Source organism: Elaeis guineensis, chromosome 12 (genome assembly GCF_000442705.2).
Source record: "Elaeis guineensis isolate ETL-2024a chromosome 12, EG11, whole genome shotgun sequence".
In the NCBI taxonomy this organism is placed as follows: Eukaryota; Viridiplantae; Streptophyta; class Magnoliopsida; order Arecales; family Arecaceae; genus Elaeis; species Elaeis guineensis.
This window is the reverse complement of record NC_026004.2, coordinates 5,695,462-5,720,281: the sequence shown is the minus strand read 5'-3', so window position 1 is coordinate 5,720,281 and position 24,820 is coordinate 5,695,462. Positions and strand designations below refer to the sequence as shown.

The 24,820-nt window shown below is 43.4% G+C and overlaps 1 pseudogene; it reads left to right on the top strand.

The window, feature by feature from the left end:
• The first annotated feature begins 1,098 nt into the window (after positions 1 to 1,098).
• The window catches only part of LOC105054885 (wall-associated receptor kinase 5-like), a 65,734-nt pseudogene continuing 42,012 nt past the window's right edge, over positions 1,099 to 24,820 (top strand).

Here is a 24,820-nt window from a genome sequence, read left to right as displayed (position 1 = left end):
CCTCCATGAGGATATTCATCTGCTGCACAAGTGTAGTGATCTGGACGTCCGTGGTGATCACAAGACGTGAGGAACTAGGCTCTGTTAGTGGAGGAGGGGGAGGAACCTCTTTCTGATGGAAAGAGTATCTCGCCGATCCGATTGTAGTAGAATACTAGGTCCTGATTTTTTCCATAGTGAATATAATCTCTTCCCCTTTCTGGCACATCAATCTGTTACGACCAACTCTCCATCGTCTGTCATCAGGAACGAACATCTGCAAGATAGCATCCACACAGACCAAATTTATGTCTAGCAGAACCCTCCGATACCTAAGGCAAAGAGGAAAGTTGGTGAACAGGAGTTGAATGTAAGAAGAGTAGCAAAGTTTTGGCCCGAAATTGGCTTACCAGTCCTATTCCCTTTTCCCTTTTATAGATGAGATTGTTGTAACCGTCGGATGTGGTCCCGCATTTTATGGCACTAAATTATCGGGCCATAAATATAGAATTAGTGGGATGTTACTTCTCCTTAATAGCCATGACATAGTCGATAACCATTCATGATGGTTACAGTATGTTGAGCAGATTAGCTGACCATATATCAATAGAACCGATCATATGTCGATAGAATCTATGAGCGACTGTCGGCTAGTAGTTCTGTTATATCGATGGTCTAAGTCATCCGCTATCGATCGGTAGTAGTCGAATCATTAATCGATCAATCGACAGTAGGTCGGTACGGTTCGCTCAGTTGGTCGATGAAGAGTCAGAACCGCATATTCAGTCAATGTAGAGTCAAGATTGTATGTCCGGTCAGTTGGCTGTTGTTGAGTCGAAGTCGGTAGTTGGTTGATCTGAGTCGGAGGTCGATTGACTTACCCCAACAGATAATAAAGAAAGCCAACAATTCAAATTTCTTGAGCAACATTCAAGGTGGTCCACATGCTAAAAAATATCTACAAAACTCAGTCGATAATGTGTTTGCCGGTCCAAAATCAATTCCATGGGTCTTCTTTTCCGTGTCAAAATGTCTATGAAATTTACGACAAAACCAACACATGCCTGAAATTTTTTTCTTTGCATCTTTATTATTTAAAGAGCTGCTATCTTCCGTCATATGCAATCTTTCAAATGTAGAGGGATGGCATCCATGTCAGTGTCCTTGCTCCAGCCACAGCTGCTGGTGCTGCTAGGAACAGTAGCTGTGGCATCAGCGATTACTTGGTCACCAAGCTGCCCAGCAAAGTGCGGCAATATCTCTGTAATGACCCAGGTTCTTGGGTAAACCCTTGAAGGCCCAACGAAAAAAAAAATTAACGGAAGGAGGAAGACTCCTAATCGGAGTCTTCTTCCTCTCCATTTTCAATGAAATCAGACTCGAGGAGTCCGGCTAGGGTACAAGACCTTCCCTATAAAGACCTCCTTTCCTCTCTTTGGACCTTACAACAAAAAATTTCAAAGAAATTAAAAAGATTTGAGGGATATTTTCAAAAGAGTGCCATGAACAGTTGATCAGAAGAGAGGGGCCGTCGGAGCTATTTTTGACCGTCGGAACAAGGTATGTTTCTTCTTCCTTTTTTTCGGATTGATCTTTTTGACCATCGACGTGCTTGAAAGCTGGCAAGATATCAGTTCGGGCTCAAACAGGGCACCCTTGTTTGTGCTGTTTCTCTCCTTCCGTCGCCGGCAGCAGGAATGGGTGGGACTGCCACCAGGATGGTAGCCTCGCCGTCGCTGGGGTTGCCGAGGAGGGTGGCCAAAGATGGCCTACTCTGGCCGTGGGAAGGGGAGGCGTTCGGGATGGGGGTTGGGTCCCCTGTTTTGATCATGGGGAAGAGGAGAAGAAATCTCTTCTCTCTTCTCAAAATAGAATTAAAATATATATATATATAAAAGGGGACACAGGTAAGGGTTTCGATAAATCTCAATATATAATTTTTTTAAAAAAAATTAATTTGATTAAATTGATTTGTTTGATAGGAGAACAGTCCAACGAACAGGAGGACAATGAGTAGGGTTTTGATTTTCAGACTGTAAGACTGTGTGTTTGATTTCTCATTGATCGAGGTAAGAATCCTGTACATGATCATCACTATATATGTTATTTATTCGTTAGTTTTATAATATTGATTTTGCATTTCTGGATTTATGATCGATGAGTTTTCTATGCTTGAGACACCGATATATGGCTTATATGATTCTTTTTAAATATGAGCATGTTATGAAAAGATTTTTATGATTGATGGTATGAGTCTTATAGATATGACTTATCAATTTCATCATTCTGTAATTTAAAATTAATTTGATAAAATCAATAATTAAATGAAAAGAATATGGTTTGGACTAGCCTCGATATATGGATCAGCCGGTCAGGAGCTCATGTCTGAGACAGTCCGTCAGGAGCTTATACTTGGGACAGCTCCCATTGGCTTATAGGTGGATCAGCCGGTCATGAGCTCATATCTGGGCTAGCTCGTCAGGAGCTTATACCTGGGACAGCCTCTCACGAATTTTCGTACGTGGGATAGCCGGCTAAGAGCTCATCCTGGGATAGTCTTAAAAGGCTTATATGAAAAGAAAAATTAGATTGGAAAGAGATTGAGGTATGGTCTGGGTAATCCAAAGCCAAAAGGGATAAAAGATTATCAAACTGAAGATGTGAAAAGATGAAACATATAACATGTGATTCAACAATGAATGAAGACTTCACTTGATGATATATGATGATTCATATTTATTAAATATATATTTATGTCAATATTCAAGTTATTATATACATATGAGTCTTCAAAAAATTATATTAGTTTTAAAAATATTAATTTTATCTATTGACTTGATGTACATGTGCAGTGATTCTTACTGAGCTGGAGAAGCTCATATTTTCTTCTTATTTTTTTCAGACTCACAGGATGCTTAGTTTGGATGGTTTGGATGAGAGCAAATAAGAACTGATGCCTTTAGTAGTTCAGTTAGTTTAAATTCTTTAATACCAATGAACATTTGAATAATTGTATTGAACAAAGTTTACTTTTGATTTGAAGTTGTGACTTGGTTGATTGATTTAGTATTTACTTGGTTATTTAAAATTTTGAAGTGTTAATTATTTAGGCCTTACATGATCCTTAGGGCGCTGCTCTAGGGTTTGTGTGGTCGTGTCATGTGCCCAACTCAGGTGCTGGGTTCGGGGCGTGACAGAGTGGTATCAGAGCCTAGGTTTAGGAATCCTAGGATTTATTTCAGAGAGAGAGTATATGGATAGATCTTTAGATGAAAATTAACTAATATGAGATATTTTTTTAATTTTTCTAACTAAAGTAAAACTGTGTAGGTTGACATGGCATAAGGGACTGAGCATGGGTGTAATTGAAGACCTACTCGATTTGTGGATGGCTCTAATGCTTGGGAGCCAGCTATGCAACAAGAAAATGCTCCACCCTCACCGATTAATGATGCACCACAATAAGAACATCCTACTGAGCCTGCAGAGGTCACTCCTGAGGAAGAAACTCCAGGAGAACCTGAAATTCAATTTGGGGAACAAGTTACTGTAGCTCAGTTAATGTAAGTACTGGTTCAACAACAAGTTGCTGCGAGGAAAGATATAAGGAGGATATTGGAGGTGCAGCAGGGACAACAATAGCAGATCATACAATAAATATTTTAGGAGCGACAGTCCCAGCAGCAACAAGGAGCTGAAAATTAGTATGAATGTCAAATCAATTTATTAGATTTCAAAAAGTATGCGCCATCGGCATTCTCAGGGAACTCAGATCCTATGAAAGCTGAAAGCTGGCTGAAAGCAATAGAGAAAGTTTTTCATGCCTTGAGATGTCCTACTGAGGATAAGGTCACTTTTGTCACTTTTATGTTACAAGGTGAGGCAGCCGATTGGTGGGAGATGGAAATTGAAAAGATGGGGCCAAATGATGTACCTTTTATATGGAAAGAATTTAGAAAGATCTTCTATGAGAAGTATTTTTCTCAGAGTATCTGACTCCATAAATTTTGAGAGTTCGATCGACTGGTACAGGGCCACATGACAGTTGCTCAATATGTGGCCAAATTTGAAGAATTATCGAGATATGCCCCTGCATTGATAGCTGAGGAAAATGTTCGAGCCAAAAAATTTGAAAATGGACTAAGGGATATAATCCAACAATTAGTGACTGTATTTGAGCTGCCCACTTATAAAGAAATTGTCAATAAATGCTTAATAATAGAAAAAAAATTTAATGATGCTCAAGTAGCAAAAGAGAAAAGTATGAAAAAAAGGGGTCGAGCAATTGATTCTCAAGGTCAAAGTATCAGAGCCTTCAAACCAAAGACTCCAAAATCAAGCCAGACTGCCACTGAAAGTAAAGTACAACCTCAAGGGAGCATTATATATTATAGATGTGGAGGATCCCATCTTAAACAAGATTGCATATGGTCTGGAGGACAATATTACAAATATGGATGAGATGGCCATAAAGTAATTGTATGCCACAGTGGAGGAGAATCACAGAGACAGCAGATGCCTCAAAATTTTCAGAATACCCCCGCAAATCGGGCATCCCAAGATGTACAAAGACAAGATGGGGGACAACAAAAATCAAGGACCCAAGGATGAGTCTATGCACTTATACAACAGGATGCTAATGCTTCTAACTTAGTGGTGACAGGTACTGAATCGATCTCCTAAATTTCTTTTATATATATGTCATAAAATATTATATGCTTATATATATGGATATATAGCCCTGGATGATAAATGAATATTATGTAAATATCTGACAGGTATGATTAAAATAGCATCCAATGATGTCTATGCTCTATTTGACCCTAGAGCTACCCACTCTTTTATAGCAACTAGTTTTATTAAGAGGACCAATGAGATGTCTCCTACACCTTTAGAAAATGATCTTTGTGTCTGCACGCCAAGTGGAGAGGTGATCTTGGTTAATTCAATTTGCAAAGATTGTATACTAAGTATTGAAGATAGAAAGATGAAAGCAAACTTATTAGTCTTAGAGATGAAGAACTTTGATCTAATCTTGAGGATGGATTGGTTAGCAGAATATCATTCTACAGTTGATTACTTCAAAAAGACAATAAAATTTTAAATTTTGGATTAGTCAGAGTTTAGTTTTATGAGTAATAAACCCTTCTTTATCTCAGCAATTCGTGCTAAGAGGCTCCTGGTGAAAGGATGTGAAGGATTTCTTGCCATTATATTAGATACTCAGGATAAGAAACTCAAGTTAGAGGATATCCCTATTGTGAAAGAATTTTCTGATATTTTTTCAGATGACCTGCTTGGATTACCTCCTGATCGAGAGATTGTATTTTCTATTGACTTGATCCCTGATACGAGTCCAGTTTCTAAAGCCCCTTATCGAATGGCTCCAGTAGAATTGAAGGAGTTACAAAAGCAATTACAAGAGTTATTGGACAAATGATTCATTAGACCTAGTGTATCACCTTGGAGAGCTCCAATACTTTTTGTGAAGAGGAAAGATGATAGCCTTCGACTTTGCATAGACTATTGAGAATTAAATAAGGTAATAGTGCGAAATAAATATCCTTTACCATGAATCGATGATTTGTTTGATCAGTTGTAAGGGGCACAAGTCTTCTTAAAAATTGATCTTCATTCTAGCTACCATCAATTGAAGATATAGTTTGGAGATATATCAAAAATAGCCTTTCGAACTAGATATGGGCATTATGAGTTTTTAGTCATGCCCTTTAATTTGACCAATGCACCAGCAGCCTTCATGGATCTTATGAATCGAGTATTTGCATCATACTTGGATCGATTTGTAGTTGTATTTATTGATGATATTTTGATTTACTCAAAAAACTCACTCGAGCATGAAGAGCATCTGAGGATTGTATTACAAACTCTGAGGAGAAAGAAGTTGTATGCAAAGCTACAAAAATATGAATTTTGATTGAATAGTGTTACTTTCCTCGGGCATGTCATCTCCAAGGATGGTGTTTCAGTTGATCCAAAGAAAGTGGAGGCAGTAGTCGACTGGAGCCGACCTACTAATGTATCAGAGGTGCGTAGCTTTTTGGGGTTGGCTGGCTACTATCGAAGGTTTGTGGAAGGTTTCTCTTGTATTGCTATGCCCCTATCTCGTCTAACACAGAAACAAGTAAAGTTTGAATGGACAGATGAATGCGAGCAAAGCATTCAAGAGTTAAAAAGATGATTAGTGACTGCTCTGATTTTAATCATTCCATCCGAAATAGAAGGTTTCACTATTTATAGCGATGCTTCTCGTAAGGGTCTCGGTTGTGTTTTGATGCAAAAGAGAAAGGTGATAGCTTATGCCTCTCGACAGTTGAAGTCATATGAGTGAAATTATCCTACTCATGACTTAGAATTAGCAGCTGTAGTTTTTGCTTTAAAAATATGGAGGCATTATTTATATGGAGAGCATTGCGAGATTTTCATGGATCATAAAAGTTTAAAATACATCTTTACTCAAAAGGAGTTAAATTTGAGACAAAGAAGGTGGTTGGAGCTATTGAAGGACTATGACTTGACAATAAATTATCATCTCGAGAAAGCGAATGTTGTAGCCGATGCTTTAAGTAAAAAATTCTCTGGTGAATTGATTACTCTAATTACCTCACAAAAGCCTATATTGCTAGATTTGGAGAAATCAGGAATTGAAATACGACTACATGATCCTCAAGTTTAACTTGCAAATCTTGTACTACAGCTTACTTTGATTGAAAAGATTAAGGCAGCTCAAAAGGAGGAATCGGAGTTACAAAAGGTCATAGAAGCAGTGGAATCCGGTATATAGACAGAATTTTGGATACATGAGGATGGGTCATTGAGGTTTGATAACAGACTATGTATTCTCAAGGTTCCAAGATTAAAGGATGAGATCCTGGAGGAGGCTTACTGTTCGGCTTACACCATGCATCCTGAAAGCACAAAAATGTATCAAGATTTGAAAAGAAACTTTTGGTGGTCTGGTATGAAAAGGGATATTGCACAATTTGTAGCCCAATGTTTGATATGTCAACAAGTAAAAGCCAAACATCAAAGACCAGCAGGACCATTGCAGTCTCTTCTTATTCCTCAGTGAAAATGGGAGCATATTACTATAGATTTTGTGACTGGGTTACCTAAAATACTTCGAAATAATAATGTTGTATGGGTAATTGTTGATCGATTGATGAAATTAGCGTATTTCTTACCCTTTCGAATTGATCTTTCCTTAGAAAAATTGGCAGGCTTATATATAGAGCAGATAGTACGACTGCATAGAGTACTAATTACTATTGTGTCAGATCGAGATAGTAGATTTATTTCTCAATTTTGGAAGAGCCTTCATAAAGCCCTTGGTACCAAGTTAAATTTTAGTACAGCTTTTCATCCTTAAACTGACGAACAATCATAACGAACCATACAGATCCTAGAGGATATGTTAAGGGCTTGTGTCATAGACTTGGGTGGTGCATGGGATAATCACTTATCATTGATTGAGTTCGCTTATAATAATAGTTACCAAGCAAGCATTCAGATGGCTTCTTTCGAGGCATTATATGGAAGGAAGTGTAGATCGCCCATTTGTTGGGATGAGGTGGGAGAAAGAAAACTGTTGAGACCAAAAATAGTGCAACAGATAGTGAAAAAAGTACACATGATCCAGGAATGACTTCGTACAGCTCAGAGCAGGCAAAAGAGTTATGCTGATAATAGAAGAAGAGAGCTGAAATTTCAAGTAGGCGATCATGTTTTTCTGAGAGTTTCTCCTACTAAAGGTATCATGAGATTTAGAGTTCATGGTAAGTTGAGTCCAAAGTATATTGGCTCTTTTAAAATTTTAGACAGGATTGGAGAGGTTGCATATCGGTTAGCATTACCGCCAATTTTATCTGGTGTACATAATGTGTTTCATGTATCAATGTTGAGAAAGTATATTCCAGATCCAAGTCATGTGGTGAGTTATGAACCTTTGCATCTTCATAAGGATTTGACTTATGAAGAATATCCAGTACGGATTGTTGACAAGAAGGATCAGGTGTTACGGCATCAAAATATTCTTTATGTGAAGATCCAATGGAGCAATCATAGTGAGAGAGAGGCTACATGGAAACTCGAGACAGAAATGAAGGTCAAGTATCCACAACTCTTCAAAAACTCAAGAATGCAAATTTCGAGGATGAAATTATTTTTAAGGGGGGAGATTGTAACGGCCCAAGTTCTTGGGCCTATAAACCCTTGACGGTCCAACAAAAAAAAAAATTTAACGGAAGGAGGAAGACTCCTAATCGGAGTCTTCTTCCTCTCCATTTTCGATGAAATCGGACTCGAGGAGTCCGGCTAGGGTAGAAGACCTTCTCTATAAATACCCCCTTTCCTCCCTTAGGACCTTACAACAAAAATTTCGAAGAAATTAAAGAGATTTGAGTGATATTTTCAAAAGAGTGCCGTGAACGGTTGATCGGAAGAGAGGGGCCATCGGAGCTATTTTTAGCCGTCGGAACAAGGTATATTTCTTCTCCCTTCTTTTCGGATTGATCTTTCTGGCCATCGGCGTACTTGGAAGCCGACAAGATGTCGGTTCGGGCTCAAACAGGGCACCTTTGTTTGTGCTATTTTTCTCCTTCCATCGTCGGCAGTAGGAACGGATGGGGCTACCACCAGGACAGTAGCCTCGTCGCCGTCAGGGTTGCCGAGGAGGGTGGCCGGAGATGGCCTACCCTGGCCGTGGGAAGGGAAGGTGTTCGAGATGGGGGTTGGGTCCCCTGTTTTGATCATAGGGAAGAGGATAAGAAATCTCCTCTCTTCTCAAAATAAAATTAATATATATATATATATATAATAAAAAAAGAGGACATAGGTAAGGGTTTCGATAAATCTCAATATATAATTTTTTTTTTAAAAATTAATTTGATAAAATTGATTTGTTTGATAGGAGAACAGTCCAACGAACAGGAGGTCAATGAGTAGAATTTTGATTTTCAGACTGTAAGGTTGTGAGTTTGATTTCTCATTGATCGAGGTAAGAATTTTATACATGATCATCACTATATATGTTATTTGTTCGTTAGTTTTATAACGTTGATTTTGCATTACTGAATTTATGATCGATGAGTTTTCTATGCTTGAGACACCGATATATGGCTTATATGATTCTTTTTAAATATGAGCATGTTATGAAAAGATTTCTATGATTGATGGTATGAGTCTTATAGATATGACTTATCAATTTCATCATTCTGTAATTTAAAATTAATTTGATGAAATCAATAATTAAATGAAAAGAATATGGTTTGGACTAGTCTCGACATATGAATTAGCCGGCCAGGAGCTCATGTCTGGGATAGCCCGCCAAGAGCTTATGCCTGGGACAGTCTCCACTGGCTTTTAGGTGCATCAGCTGGTCAGGAGCTCATGTCTGGGACAATCCGCCAAGAGCTTATACCTGGGACAGTCTCTCACGGACTTTCGTACGTAAGACAGCCAGTCAGGAGCTCATCCTGAGACAGCCTTGAAAGGCTTATATGAAAAAAAAAATTGGATTGGAAAGAGATTGAGGTATGGTCTGGATTAGTCTAAAGCCAAAAGGGATAAAAGATTGTCAAACTGAAGATATGAAAAGATAAGACATATAACATGTGATTCAACAATGAATGAAGACTTCACTTGATGATATATGATGATCCATATTTATTAAATGCATATTTATGTCAATATTCGAGTTATTATATACATATGAGTCTTCACAAAATTGTATTGATTTTAAAAATATTAATTTTATCTATTGACTTGATGTACATATGCAGTGATTCTTACTAAGCTGGAGAAGCTCATATTTTTTTTTTTATTTTTTTCAGACTCACAGGATGCTTAGTTTAGATGGTTTGGATGAGAACAAATAAGAACTGAAGCCTTTAGTAGTTCAGTTAGTTTAAATTCTCTGATACCAATGAATATTTGAATAATCATATTGAACAAAATTTACTTTTGATTTGAAGTTGTGACTCGATTGATTGATTTAGTATTTACTTGGTTATTTAAAATTTTGAGGTGTTAATTATTTAGGCCTTATATAATCCTTAGGACGTTGCTCTAGGGTTTGTGTGGTCGTGTCATGTGCCCAACTCAGGTGCTGGGTTCGGAGCATGACAATCTCCATCCCATACCCTTTCGGCATTGGCTCGAATTGCTTCATGGAAGGTTTCGAGGTCACATGCTGCAACTCGAAGCCTTTCTTAGGTGGCAATGTCGAGCTAATCGATGTCGACTTGCGACAAGGAATCGTGCATGTCTCCAGCCCCATCAGCTGGATATGCTACGATAACAGTGACAACAACTTTAGCAGCAAAAATTTGGGAATGAACTTTACTGGCACACCCTCCAAGTTCTCCGACGCTCGCAACAAATTCACCGTTGTTGGCTGTGGCATCCTCACCTACTATTGAATGTGGAGAGAAGGAGAAGGATTTATTTTTCTATATCTTTATGGGATGGAGTAGACCCCATTATATACAACTTTCTCTTCTTTTACAAGGAAACAACCAAGCCATCTGTTGCTCATAGCTACCATTACCATCCCTAATTAGAGTAGATAAACAAGAAAATATTACATACTTTCCAACCCTCCCCCTCGAGATGGGGCAAAGATATCATCGAGTCCCATCTTATTACAAATAAATATGAAAACTAAGGTGCAAAGCCCTTTCATGTAAATATCAGCTAGTTGTTCAGAAGATTTGATAAAAGAAAGGCAGATAACTCGTTAACCTAGTTTTTTTTTAATAAAATATCAATCAACCTCAATATGCTTCGTTTGATTGTGCTGGATATGATTATTAGCAATATTAATTGCTGCTTTATTATCAGATAAGAGAAGCATAAGAGAAGACCAAAAAAGATGCAACTCAGTCAGTAGTTGCTTTAACTACATAACTTCACAGACTCCTTGAGCTAAGACCTTATATTTAGCTTTTGCAGTGGAACGAGCAACCACATCCTACTTCTTGCTGTGCCATATCACAAGATTATCATCCAAAAAAGTAGAATAGTCTGAAATGGACTTTCTATCATCCAGAGCACCCACCCAGTCAGCATCAGTATACCCCTCAATCTTAAGGTGTCCATGATGAGAAAATAAAAGACCACATCCAGGACACCCTTTAAGATAATGCATAATTCGATAGGCAGTTTTCTGATGCCGCTCATGAGGATCATGTATAAACTGACTCACGACATTGATAGTAAAAGTGATGTTAGGATGAGTATGTGAAAGATAAATTAGTCATCCCATCAGGTGCTGATATCTCTCCCGATCAACTGGAGTACCACCATCTACCATGAGACGATGGTTCTGCTCGATAGGAGTAGCTGCAGGTCTACAACCCAACAAGCCTATTTTCGTCAGTAAGCTAAGAACATATTTTTACTGAGAAAGAAAAATACCATGAGATGATCTAGCAATTTCAATTCCAAGAAAGTATCTCAAAAGACTAAGATCCTTGACTTCAAATGTCTGTGCTAAACGAGTCTTTAGACAATCAATCTTAGGAAGATCATCATCCGTTAGGATTATATCATCAACATACACTATTAGAACTACAATCTTCTCATTGTTATGTAGAAAAAATATAGTATGATCGGTATTACTTTGTTGATAACCCATCTCCAGCACTGCACGTCGAAACCGATTAAACCAAGCCCGAGGTGACTGTTTCAAGCCATAAAGTGAGTGATGCAACTAGCACATCTTTTCAATAGTTGCAGCACTAGAAAAATCTGGAGGAATTTTCATGCATACCTCCTCTTAAAGATACCCATATAAAAATGTGTTCTCAACATCTAATTGAGAAGGACTCCAGCCAAGATTAGCAGCACAAGAAATAAAAGTCCTCACAGAGTTGATCTTCGCAGTTGGAGCAAAAGTTTCATCATGGTCTATTTCATATATCTGAGTATAATATTTTACTACCAACCATGCTTTATAGCGATCAACAGTCTCCTCTGAAGTTTATTTCACCGTAAAAATCCATCTACGGTCAATAGCCTATTTTCTAGCAGGTAATGGAACAAGCTCCCATTTATTATTCTTGACCAAGGCTTTCATCTCCTCAAGCATTACCTCCTTCCATTTTGGATCTACCATAGCATCCTTCCAGTGTGAGAGAACAGAGATAGAAGCTAGAGATGTAATAAAAGACCTATATGAAGATGAAAGAGACTCATAGGAAATAAAATCGGCAATATCATGATGGTAACGAGGAGGAATAATGTGTGGATGAGAAACTTTTTTATGAGCAATAGGAAGATGTAAATCAATCAAAAAATATTACCACCATTATTATTGGAGGAGGAAGATATCAGAGCCGACTCTGAAGGAGAATGATGGGTAGTAGGAGAATGTATACCATGCTCTATAACATGTGGAATAGGCTCTGTAATATGTGGAGAAGACTGCTGCTCTCCTATCGATCAGAATTACTATTTGACTACTCCTACTCCCCAGACTTCCATCGATCAAGCTCCCCCTCACGGTCGATGAAATTAGATGAAACATCGAGAGAGAAAAGAAAGTCGGATTCAATAGTAGGTTGATCAGTGGGCACATCCATAGTATCACTGCTAAAGAATACCTTAGACTCCCATAATGTCGCATCCATACTGACCAACATACGTCACTCAGGAAGGTAATAGCATTTATATCCTTTCTGAGTAGCAGAATAGCCAATGAACATACACTTGAGAGTCCAAGGATCGAGTTTACCAATCGTAGATCGATGATCTCGGACAAAGCACACACACCCAAATACCCAAAGAGGTATAACAATAGAAGACACCCTTTGTAAGTACTCAAGTGGCATGTAGTAGTCTAAAGCTCGAAGAGACATGCGATTAATAAGATAGGTTGCAGTAAGAACTGTCTCACTTCAAAAAACTTAGGAACCCTCATAGTGAAGGATAAAGACCGAGCTACTTTCAATAAATATCAATTTTTACGTTCAGCAATACTATTCTGAGCAGTCGTATTGACACATATAGTTTGATGGACAATCTCACGAGCAGTTAAATACTCACGAAACTCCCTATTCATGTACTTAGTACTGTTATCAGATTTTAGAGTTTTAATTGTGACATTAAACTGAATATTTACAAACTTGTAGAACTCCTTTGAAGCACCTGAGAACCTCATCCTTCATCTTTAGTAGATAGACCCAGGTCACTCTACTATGACAGTCAATAAATGTGACAAAATATCGATGTCCAGAAAGAGAAATAGTACTACACGGCCCCCACACATCAGAGTGAATAACATCAAAGATCTTAATACTTCGAGTGCCAAAAATAGGATAAATAGTTCGCATGTGTTTAGCAAATTCACATGCATCACAAACCCATTTATGCTTGTCACAGATATTATATAAGCTAGGAAAGAGTTTTACTAACACAGAGAAAGAAAGATGTCCAAGCCTGCGATATTATAACTGGAGTTCATTTACAGCATTCTCGGAAGAAGATACAACCAAGTCAGTCTCCAAATTACCTTTCTATCCTCTTCCAGTCAGATAATAAAGCTTGTCATATATTCTACCATATCCAATTGTCTCCCCCGTAGTCAGTTCCTAGAAGACACAATAGGTGGAAAAAATATGACTTTGTAACTTAAAGCAGTTGTAATGAAGCTGATAGAGAGGAGATTTATGAAAAAATTAGGAACATGTAAAACTGAAGACAATATCATGGTTGGTGTACAGTTGACAGAATCTTTTTCTGATATGGTGGAGAAGGATCCATCAGCTATACGAACTTTATCTCGACCAGCGCAAGGTGAATATGACACAAATAACTTAGATTGTCCTGTCATATGACTAGTAGCTTCCGAGTTTAGGATCCAATGCTGAAAAGTATCGAAGGCAATAAGTGCACTATCACTATCAGAAGTATAAAAACTAATGTGAGAGAAATTAGATTGTGCAAAACATGAATGAAAAATAAAAAAAGATTGGAAGAATCACTAAGCAAACCTATAGCAGATGAAGAGGTATTGCTAGAAGAAGTGTTCAGCCTGGTCAGAATATGATGTAGGGTCTGCAGTTCCTCCATAAGCAAAGAACTTTCAGCATTCACAGATGGAGTAGTAGGCAGAGGAGCATAAACAGATGAAGCCACGATAGATAGAGGAGCTGAAATAAATGAAGTTACATTATGGACCTTAAAGAAATTGGTCCGACCATGATCGACTGCTCCTCTAGAGTGTCCACCACCTCACCGACCTCCTTTATCATGACCCTGGTCAGATGGAGGACAACCATGTAACTGCCAACATATATCACAGATATACCCCAGTTTGTTACAATAGGAGCATATCCGCATATCTCGATCACCTCTACCGTGAGACTATGACTGTGGCTGTGCGACCATCGCAGAACGGGCTGTATCAGAGGAGGCGATCATCACACATCGACGAGTCTCCTCTCTTATAATTAGTGAGAAGATCTGATTGAGAGGAGGCAGAATGAAATTTTGAACCAAAATTTAAACTCTGATTGGGTCGAATTCTTCATTGAGGCCGATAAAAAAATCAAAGATTTGTTCCTCATCAGTAAATTTTTTAAATTTAGTAGCATCATTAGCACAACAGGCCTTGAAGGGGTGATAAAAATCTAGCTCTGACCGTAGATATTGAAGTTCCACCATATAAGCGATGATAGAAAGTTCATTTTGCCTGAGTGCACGCACCTTATGTTTGAGCTTAAAAGCTTAGGTTGTATTACTTTGCTAGGAATAAATTCAGATAGCAGCCTCTCAAATTTCTTGAGTGGTTTCAAAGAATGTCATGCCTTGAGCAATAGAGGATACCATGGAGTTGATTAGCCAGGCCATCACAAGTTCTCTGACTCCTATTATACCAATGCACCCATTGGTGGCTGTGATTTAGCCCCGGTGAGAAAACCCTCCAAACCACAGGTTTTGATGAACAACTGCATATTTTTGGCCCACAAAAGATAGGTGAGGGATCCATCCAACCGAACAGACCTAATCTGAAGAGCAGGATTATCCATCCTAGATCGAGAGTTAAAGGTACAAGTCACTACCTCACTTATTATCTTCTCTAACTCTTCGGTGAAACTGCCAGACATCTTCCAATGAGCTCAAAGAAAAGATCATTGAATGATATTCATCTTTTTTTTTCTTTTTTTTCTTGTTTCTTCTTTTTTTATTTTTTATTTTTTTGAAAAAAAAATCAACTAAGGAAGGAAGGGCTGACCTTTTCCTTTTCACGGGTGAATTCCATGGGCATAGTCACGTGGGGTGTGAGAGAGGATGGTGGAGGGATGGGGTGGCGGTAGCAGGGGGTGGTTGCTGCGGGTGATGGAGGAGACAGCAATGATGGAGTGGTTGCACAAGATGTGGAAGGTGCAGGAGGCGCTCGGGGTGGTGCCGGAAAGGAGGGGTTGGTGATGCACGGAGCTGGGTGTGGTACGAACAGAGAGTGCGGCACAAACGACAGTGAGAGATCACATTAGAGTTGGAGAAGGAGAAGGGAGGGGGGTTTGGTGGGTGCGGATGGTGGTGGGAGATCATGAGTAGGGGATCAGGATGGCGGTGGGTGCCAATGGTGAGAGCAAGGGTGGTGGCGGAGGTGACGCAAGCATTGGTGGTGGATAGGGGCATTGCGGGTGATGGAGGAGGCGGCGGTGTGTGTGGAAGGGCTGGTGGCATTTTGTGACGAGATGGGGCTGGTGATGGAACAAATGGTGATGGGAGATTGGGAAGACAAGAGGTGGGAGGAGTGGTGTTGCACGGTGGCCGATCTATGACAAGATGGGGCCGAGCAGAAGGGAAGAGCGACGATGGGGAATGAGTTGAGGAGGTGGGGCATGTTGAGGAGGTGGGATGATGGCAAAGGGAGGAGATTGCAACGAGGGAAGAGGAGAGATTAAGAATAGAAAAAATTCATGGATCAGAATTTGGGAGCTCTGATACCATGTTGAATGTGGAGAGAAGGAGAAAGATTTATTTTTCTATATCATTATGGGACAGAGTAGACCCCATTATATACAACTTTCTCTTCTTTTACAAGGAAATAGCCAAGCTATCTATTGCTCATAGCCATCATTACCATCCCTAATTAGAGTAGCTAAACAAGAAAATATTACCTACTTTCCAACACCCACCTACAAAGCTCCAACGATGGACAGATCTACACCATTGCATGCTCGCCGACATGCAATGATACAAGCCGCATCATCATGCAACGGCATGGGCTGCTGCCAGACTTCCATTCCCAAGGGATTTGTCTACTATAATTCTGTCATTGGTCCAGGCCCGATATTTCCCACATCGACCAGCTATATCCTTGCAGCTTTTCTTTCTTGGTAGATAAGCATCGGTATCAGTTCATGGCCTCTGATGTCATATCCTCTCACATATTTGAGAGAAATATAAGAAGGGTATTCCTGTGGTGCTGGACTTAGAGCTGTCAATTTAAATTGAGTCCATCGGGTTGGCCCACCCCGCCATGTAAATGGGACGAGTTGGGTTTATATTTTGGCAAACCGTTTAAAAATGGGTCAAATGACCCGCCCCGTTTGGGTCGGCGAGTTGGGGCAAGTCGGGGCGGGCTGATCCGTCTCTTTTCATATATATATATATATATATATATATATATATATATATATATATATATATATTTCAAAAGAGAGTTCTAATGTTATTGAAGAGATAATTGATAAAGAAGAAGAAGAAGAAGAATTGAATGATGAGGACCACGATAATGATATGGAGGATAATTTTTTGGGACTTTAATTTATCTCTAAATTAGTTTGAAAATTAGAACTTAAAGTCTTTTAAGTTTGGGTTATATTAAGTGTTGGGTATAAAGTACCCCCCCCCGGCCGAAGTCTGCAGAGGACTGATCTCTCGGGGCTCCTCCGGCTCCCGACCTTGTACATGCCGCCTCTCCGAACTCCCTCGGCCGTCCGGACTTCTTCGACGATGGGCTTCTGCGTTCACTCCTCGGGCCGCCCCGAAGGCCCTCTGAGCCTCGCTATTAGCCGTTCTTCTACAGCAATCGACTACCCCCGAACTTCTTTCGGGCTTCGTCAGCATCCGAGCTTCCCCAACAACGAGATTTCTACGGTAACCGGACTCCTTCCAAATTTCTATGACGGTCGATCGCCTTTAGGATTCCAGCCGAGCTCCTGCGATAGCCGAACTTCTACCACGAGTGGCTTACTCCGAACTTCCACTACGAGTGGTCCGCCCCGAACCCCTGCTGCGAGCAGTCTACTCTGAACCCTTACAGCGGGCGACCTACCTCAGATCCCTACTATAAGCAAACCCCATCCGAGCCTCTACTGTAAACGTATTTCTTTCGAACTTCTATTACAGGTAGACTTCAGCCGAGCTTCTTTGTAGTCGGATCCCGTGACAACCGACCTTCAACCGAGCTTCTACAATAAGTGGTCTCCTTTCAGCCTTCTACAAGAACCTCCATAGCGGTTGGATATTGGACGAGCTTCTATGATGGTTGGGCTCCAGCAGCTGAATTCCTACAATGATCGATCACCTCCGATGTCTGTCGAGCCTCCCCAGCGCCATCCGAAGTCCATCACCGGCCGACCCTCCACCAGATCCTTCATGAAACTGCACTTCTCCAACAGATCATCCTCAGGCAAGTTTTCACATCGGGCAAATCCCAGATGGACTTCTCTAGCAATCGGATTCCTACCGGGCTTTGCCAACGGAAAGTCTCTATCGGAGCTTCTACAGCAGGTGACCCCCACCTGTAATATCAGCGCCTAAGGTACCCGACAACAGTAGACTCGTCAGCAGCTTCAGGGACATCCGAGCTTCTCCCAGACCAACAATAGAGAGCCATCCCGCTCCATTAGATGTCCCAGTCAAGCTCCAGCCGACGGATCCGAGCTCTCTGACAAGCCACGACAAGAGCCGCCCCCTGCTCCACTCCCTGCAACAGATTTCATGTGGTTCCACTACTCTCTGGCAAGCCACGACGAAGGCCACTGCCCTGCTCCACTCCCTGCAGTGGATTCCACACGGCTCCACTACACTCTGGCAAGTCGCGACAATAGCCACCACTCCACTCTCCGTAACCAACTCCACGTGGCCCTAAATGACCCCTGGCGCCACTACTCTCCGTAACAAACTCCAGGCTGCTCTGAACAGCCCACTGTCAGGTGGTTACAGGCATCGCTGTCAATCGAGTGCCCCCTCCGTCTATAAATAAGGACCCTTAGATACGTTTTCCTCTAAGCTGGTAATTCTATCTCAAAATTCTGCCAAAATTTTTGCTCAAGCACTCCATTTTTGTTGAAGCAGAGTACTGACTTGAGCATCAGAGGGTCTTGTCGGAGCACCCCCAACTCCGATTTAGACTTTCTGTGTAGGTCCCGGTGGCGGCCGCGGTCATCCCAGCTCTGGCTTCTCCGACTTCGACAGAATTCTACACCAACAGAATTGGCGCTAGAGGAAGGGCATGTGTCTTTGCAGTACCCTTGTTCTTAAAGGAGTGCTCAACGGGACTGATTCTGGTCATCTTCTCCGACATTCTCTTCTCCTTCTTCTACTAGATCCTCACCCGATGCCTCCCCACAGAGCATCCACCAGGCGATCCACGGCCTCCACGATCAGATCTCAGGCTCCGACCTCACCTCCAGTTTCTCAAGCCCCTCCTCCTCCTCCGACAATGGTGGTCGGCGTGGAGCAATTCGACCTGCTGGTTCAGCAGGTCAGGGGCCTCACTGAAGCGGTGCAGGTCATGCAACAGCAACAACAGCCGCAGGCATCGGTGCGGTTGGGGAGAGTGTTGCCAAAATTTCAAAATCCGACGGTGGGGCGGACCACTTGGGCCAGTCGCCCCATCCTTCCCAGAAAGACAAACCCGAGGGTGGAGAGCCCTCAGTCCGTTCATGATTCTACCCCCAGAGGATCTCTACCTCCATTCTGCCTGAAGACCCTCGAGACCTGCAGTCGTGAGGACTTCCTAGATCGAAGGCTCCGAGAGATGAACCAGCAGATTGAAGAACTCTGCCACGCTCCCCCTGCTTATGGTGAGGATATCTGTACTGACCTCCCTTTTTCTCAAAAGATCATGCAGGAACCAATCCCGCCAAACTTCAAGCTCTCCCAATTCGAAAGCTATGACGGGACCTCAGACCCGATCGACCACCTGGAAGCCTTTCGGATAGTGATGCTGCTCCATGGTGCGCCAGACGTCATTCTGTACCGAGCTTTCCCATCCATCTTGAAGGGAGTAGCAAGGAACTGATACTCGGCGTTAAAGTCGGGCACCATCTTTTCTTTTGATCAGATGAGCCACCAGTTCACGGCTCATTTTGTTAGCAGCCGGCATCCCCGGAGAGGATCGGAGTCCCTCATCAACATCAAGCAAAGGGAGGGAATCCATCTAGGCTTATGTCAACCATTTCAACGTCGCTGCGTTGGAGGTCCGAAACTTGGACCAATCAGTCGCGATGGCCGCTCTGAAGGACGGCCTCCAGAAGAACGACCTTTTGTTCTTCCTGAAAAAGAAGTACCCCAGAGATTTCGCTGATTTGCTGGCTCGGGCCGAAGGATACGCCCGAGCGAAAGAAGCCTTCAAGATGAAGGACGAGGAGACCGCGAGAGAACGACAGGTGGGAGACTCGAGCAAGCCCACAGTCGAAAAAGGGCCGAGTGAAGCTCGGCCACGCTCTCGAACTCCTCCCGGGCACGGGCGCGTCCGGACTCCGCCCCGAACTTGTAAACAGAGAAGCATAGACCGTCGAGTTCGGTGAGGCTCTCCTCCCAGGAGATTCCACAGCTATGCTCCTCTCAACGCATCGAAAACTCAAGTGCTGATGGAGGTCAGGGAGCAGCTCCCAAGGCTGGAGAGGATGTGCTCGCACCCTGGAAAGCACAATCCGAACAAATTCTACCTCTATCATCGTGACCACGGCCATGATACAGAGGAGTGTATTCAGGTCCGAGATGAGATCGAGGAGCTCATCAGACGGGGTCGATTCGACAGATTCATTCGACGCCGACCTGAAGGAAGAAAAGATCGGCCTAGGGCCCTGCCGCAGTCGGAACCGCCAAAGAGGGAGGAGCAGCCAGAAGATCGGCCTTCGATTGAGATTATCAACTCCGTCTCAGGGGGACCCTGGCGAGGAGCAGACCTTCTGCGGTTATAGGCTTTGAAAGATCTACAAGTGTATTGTCAGCAACTTTGCCCTGAATGAAAATTCTCTTTATATTTGTACATTCTTTCTTTTGGTATGAGCTTACAACGACGGGAGATAACTCCCCCATACAAACGAAACTAAGCGTGTTAGGAACAGGAGGAGAACCTCATCCTAACGTAAGCAAAGTCGAAGGCCCGATTTTCTAAAGATCGGATGGGGGGAGAGGCCCTCACAACGGCCCTTATGTGCCCCCACAGCCTTGTTAGGAACAGGAGGAGAACCTCATCCTAACATGAGCAAAGTCGAAGGCCCAATTTTTTAAAGATCGAATGGGGGGAGAGGCCCTCACAACGGCCCTTATGTGGCCCCACAGCCTTGTTAGAAACAGGAGGAGAACCTCGTCCTAACATGAGCAAAATCGAAGGCCCGATTTTTTAAAGACCGGATGGGGGGAGAGGTCCTCACAACGGCCCTTATGTGCCCCCACAGCCTTGTTAGGAACAGGAGGAGAACCTCGTCCTAACATGAGCAAAATCGAAGGCCTGATTTCCTAAAGATCGGATGGGGGGAGAGGCCCTCACAACGGCCCTTATGTGCCCCCACAGCCTTGTTAGGAACAGGAGAAGAACCTCATCCTAACATGAGCAAAGTCTAAGATCCGATTTTCTAAAGATCGGATGGGGGGAGAGGCCCTCACGACGGCCCTTATGTGCCCCCACAGCCTTGTCAGGAACAGGAGGAGAACCTCATCCTGACACGAGCTGAAACCAACTATCAGGAACAAGGGGGGACCTCATTCCAACGCAAACAAAGACTCGATCGATCGACAAGGGGGAAGCTTCCTCAATGACTCCTCCACACTCTCACGGCCCTATCAAGAGTGGAGGGAAGATCCTCACTCAAACACAGAAGAAAAAGGAGAGACAAAAAGAAAAGACGACGAACTACACCAGCGATAGGTGAAAAGTGGACCACATCAAAGGCACAAGGGACCTTGTCCCGATGAGAGAGAAGACCCTTGTCGAAAATCTCTAGTCCCTTAAGGACAAATCGACACGATGGTAACCAGGAACCTTCGAGCTACATCGGCAACGAATCAACGCAAGAATCAGCAAGGGATTACAAGCTACGTCGACGCCAAATAAGATGAAAGACAAATGGAGTTTGGTAAACAATCATTTAATACCAGAATGGGCGAGGTAATAAATGATTTCATTCACATTTCATTGGTGAAGTATGCATTACAAAGCCTTAAAGGCCAAGGAAAAAAAAGAAAGAAGAGGAAGAGGCTCTAAGGAAGCCCAGTTTCTTCCAACTTTGAGCTCTCGGTTTTGGCCCTTGCTATGGACTGCCTTAAATCTTCAACTTCCTCTTTTAGTTTCTTCTTTTTCTGCAGCATATCCTGGAACATCCGGTGGAACCACCAGTGCTTGTCCTCTGACTCTCGAAGCCTCCTCATCAGGACCTCAGACTCTGCCTCAGCATCCTTGACCGCCTGCTGCTCGTGGACTAGCTGAATCTTCAATCGCTGCAGTTCGGCCTCCCCCCGCCCAAGGGCCACGGACAATTCTGCCATAGTCTCCCTCAAAGAGCAGAGCTCATTGGAGCCTCATGCATAGGTGGGCTGGACTCTCCCGGACAACTGCCTCCGAAGGTAAGCTACTTCATCGGTCGCCGTCTGGAGCTTCCTTCGGTAGTCCTCTACCTGCCCACTCCAGCTGACTCAATAGGCATTATAGTTCGCCTCAGTGTCCTGCAGCTGCTTCTGAAGGTCGGAGATCTTCTTCAACCAGTCTCGATCGCGGTCGGCTTGGACCGCGAGCCAGGATGAGCTCCTCTCCAGCTGGCTGATCTTCTCCGGTGCAGCCGCCAGCTCGACCTCGAGAGAGCTGATCTTAAAAGCCTGAGCCCAAGATCGGTTGCTGGCATGCTTTTGGAGTTTCTCGAGCTCCGTCACGAAGTCGGTCTTCTTCTGGGTGAACTCCATGAGCCCCTTTTTGTGGAGGTCCTGAAGGCGAATAGCCTCCGCAGTAACTTTCGAGTGGTTCTTCCTCAGCCGATGGAGTTCGTCTTCCAGTTTCTTAGATTTCTTCGTCAACCGACGAACTTTCCTTTGAAGGTCTCATATCATCGACTTCATGGGAATACCCTCCGACAGGGGAAGAGCTTCGGCAGGACACTGTCGTTGGAAGACAAGAGCACCATGATTCAAATCAATGCAAGAAGACAAGAAGAAGGAAAAGAATATAAAAAGGGGGGGACCCTCCATAGAGACGAATTCAGTTTCATTGATCAAATAAGTTTCAAGTACAAGAAAAAAATATATATATATATCACCACAAAGGAGAAGTACAAAGCTAGAGATTTCGAACCTCTGGGGCAGAAGTAGAGGGGCTCGGCATCCCTGAAAGATCATCAGCGGCGATCGCGACGGCCGATGAGGTCCCGGCTGGAGGAGGATCGACAGTGGCTTCGGATGGTCCGGCTTCATCATCGGATGCCTCGTTCAGGAAGCCAAAATCCAACTCGAGAAATTTCCTAGCCACCTTCTCTTGACAGAGTTCGAAACCCTTGATGAAGGCGTCCTGGCCGAACTGGACCTTTAGATCCTCCATCTTGGAGGAGGCCTTGAACTCCTCCACCGCTTGGGCCCCTGCCTTTGAAGTCAGGGACGGAATCCATGCTTTCAGCTCGGAGACCTGCACCTTCAGCTCAGAGACCTGCACCCTCAGTCCAGAGATTTTGGCCTCAGCCTTCCCTCTCTCCTCCTCCAAGGCGGTCCTCAGATTGGATGAGGTCTGTCCCTCCTTTTCCAGCATCTCTTGGAGACTCAGGACCTCGGTGATCTTCTCCTCGAGGCGAGTGGCCCCAGCTAGGCAGCCCTTCTCCACCCGAGCTGCCTCCCTCTTGGCGATCTTCGCCGCCTCGATGTTGGCGACCAGCTGGTGCCTAATCTGCATGAAAGGTCAGGAGTCAATATAAAGGCCGAAGAATAAGTCGAATAAAGAGGCAAGAAGGAAAAAGATGAGTTGACCTACTTCGAGGAAGGCTCCCAGGGAGTCCCGGACCCGCAGCTCGGGATCGGCGAGGATGACCCTTTCAACGACCTTGGGCAGAATGCACCCATCGATCAGCCTCTTTATTAAGTCTCTGTTGTTGAAGGGATTGTCCTCCAGGTCCTCCTCAGAGCTGCTGGCCCCCTCAACGGCAATCTTGCGGCTGCGGCTCCTTCAGGCCAGGATCTTCCTTCTCCTCCTCCCTTCGACCCCAGGTATCCTCTCGAGGCAAACCTCGGGAGCGGGATCCTCGGTCGGGGGGCTCCTTGAAAGGGCCCGGGGGATTGCGGGTTTGGTGTCAGAAAGGACTTCAACGGCGACGGCCACCGGAGCAGGCACGACCGAGCTTGTCCCTTCTGTCCTGGCTCTCTTCACCGACCTCGAGATCGAGGCATCTTTCCTCTTGTGGGTCTTGAGATCCTGAGCTAGCCTCCGAGCCACGCTTGCGTCCATGTCTGCGATAAAAGGAAATCAACACAGCTCAGAGGTAAAAAAAAAATGAATGAAATGATGAATCGGTACTGGGATCAAGAGGGCTCAGGCCGACGTTGAACAAAAGTTGTTCCCTCAGAAGGTCGGGGAGGAGGGGGCCTGATATGCCTCGAGTTTTTTGGAGGCCTCGAGGTCGTCCCTTTTCAGGGTAGGAGCCCGGCGGACGGAATCTCTTAGGGAGCCCCACGAGGATAGTCCTAGCTCCAAGGTCGGGCATCGGACATAGAAGAACTTCTCCTTCCAGTTATGGACAGAAAAGGGGGTGCCTTTTAGCAACCCCTTCTTACCGAACTGGGGAGAGAAGTACCATCAATCCTTTGTCGAGGGATGGCGCTTGAAGGTGTAGAAGTTCCTAAACAAAGAAAGAGTCAGCCGAACTTCGGCTAAACTATAAAGAGAAAGAAACCCTATCAAAAACCTAAAGGAGTTTGACACGATGAAAACTAAAGAAATATTGAGAAAATAGAAGAGAGCAACGATAAAAGATGGCAGCAAAAGTCGAAGTCCGGCATGGAAGGCCTCCTCGTATAGACAGAAGCGGTCGGGAGGAGGGGCGCTAGCCTAGTCTGATGGCCCGGGAAGCTCTAGCTCGTACTCCGGAGGAACCCCATACTGAATCTTTATCAGTGAGAGTTCATCCAGAGTCAAGGAGCTAGGGATGGTGTCCGATGCAAAGGCTGGATAGGGTTCGATCCTGGCCACAGGTTCGGCCGCGGTACTAGGACTTTGAGAAACTAGAGCCGACGAACACCTAGAACTACTAGAAGAGGAATTATCGGAAGACATTTTGGATCGAATGAAAGCTACAAAATCTCAAAAAAATTAGAGAAATAGCGAGCAAGCCCTTAAGGAAGCTAAACGAACAAGGCCGAAAAAAAAAAAACAAACAGAAGAACAGCGAGAAGTTTCAGGACTAACCTAGGTTGACCTGAGGAGTGCGGGAAGGCGACAAGGATGATGGGAGACCCGGAGGACGCCTAAGGTCGAGAAGGATGCTAAAGGGGGCTGGAGCTCTCGAAATAGAAGATGGGACCGAAGGACTCTCTCAAGCAGGGTGAAACCCCTAAGGGGGAAGGCGTGTTTAAATAGGCAACGGGACCTGGAGCGGTTATGATCGCG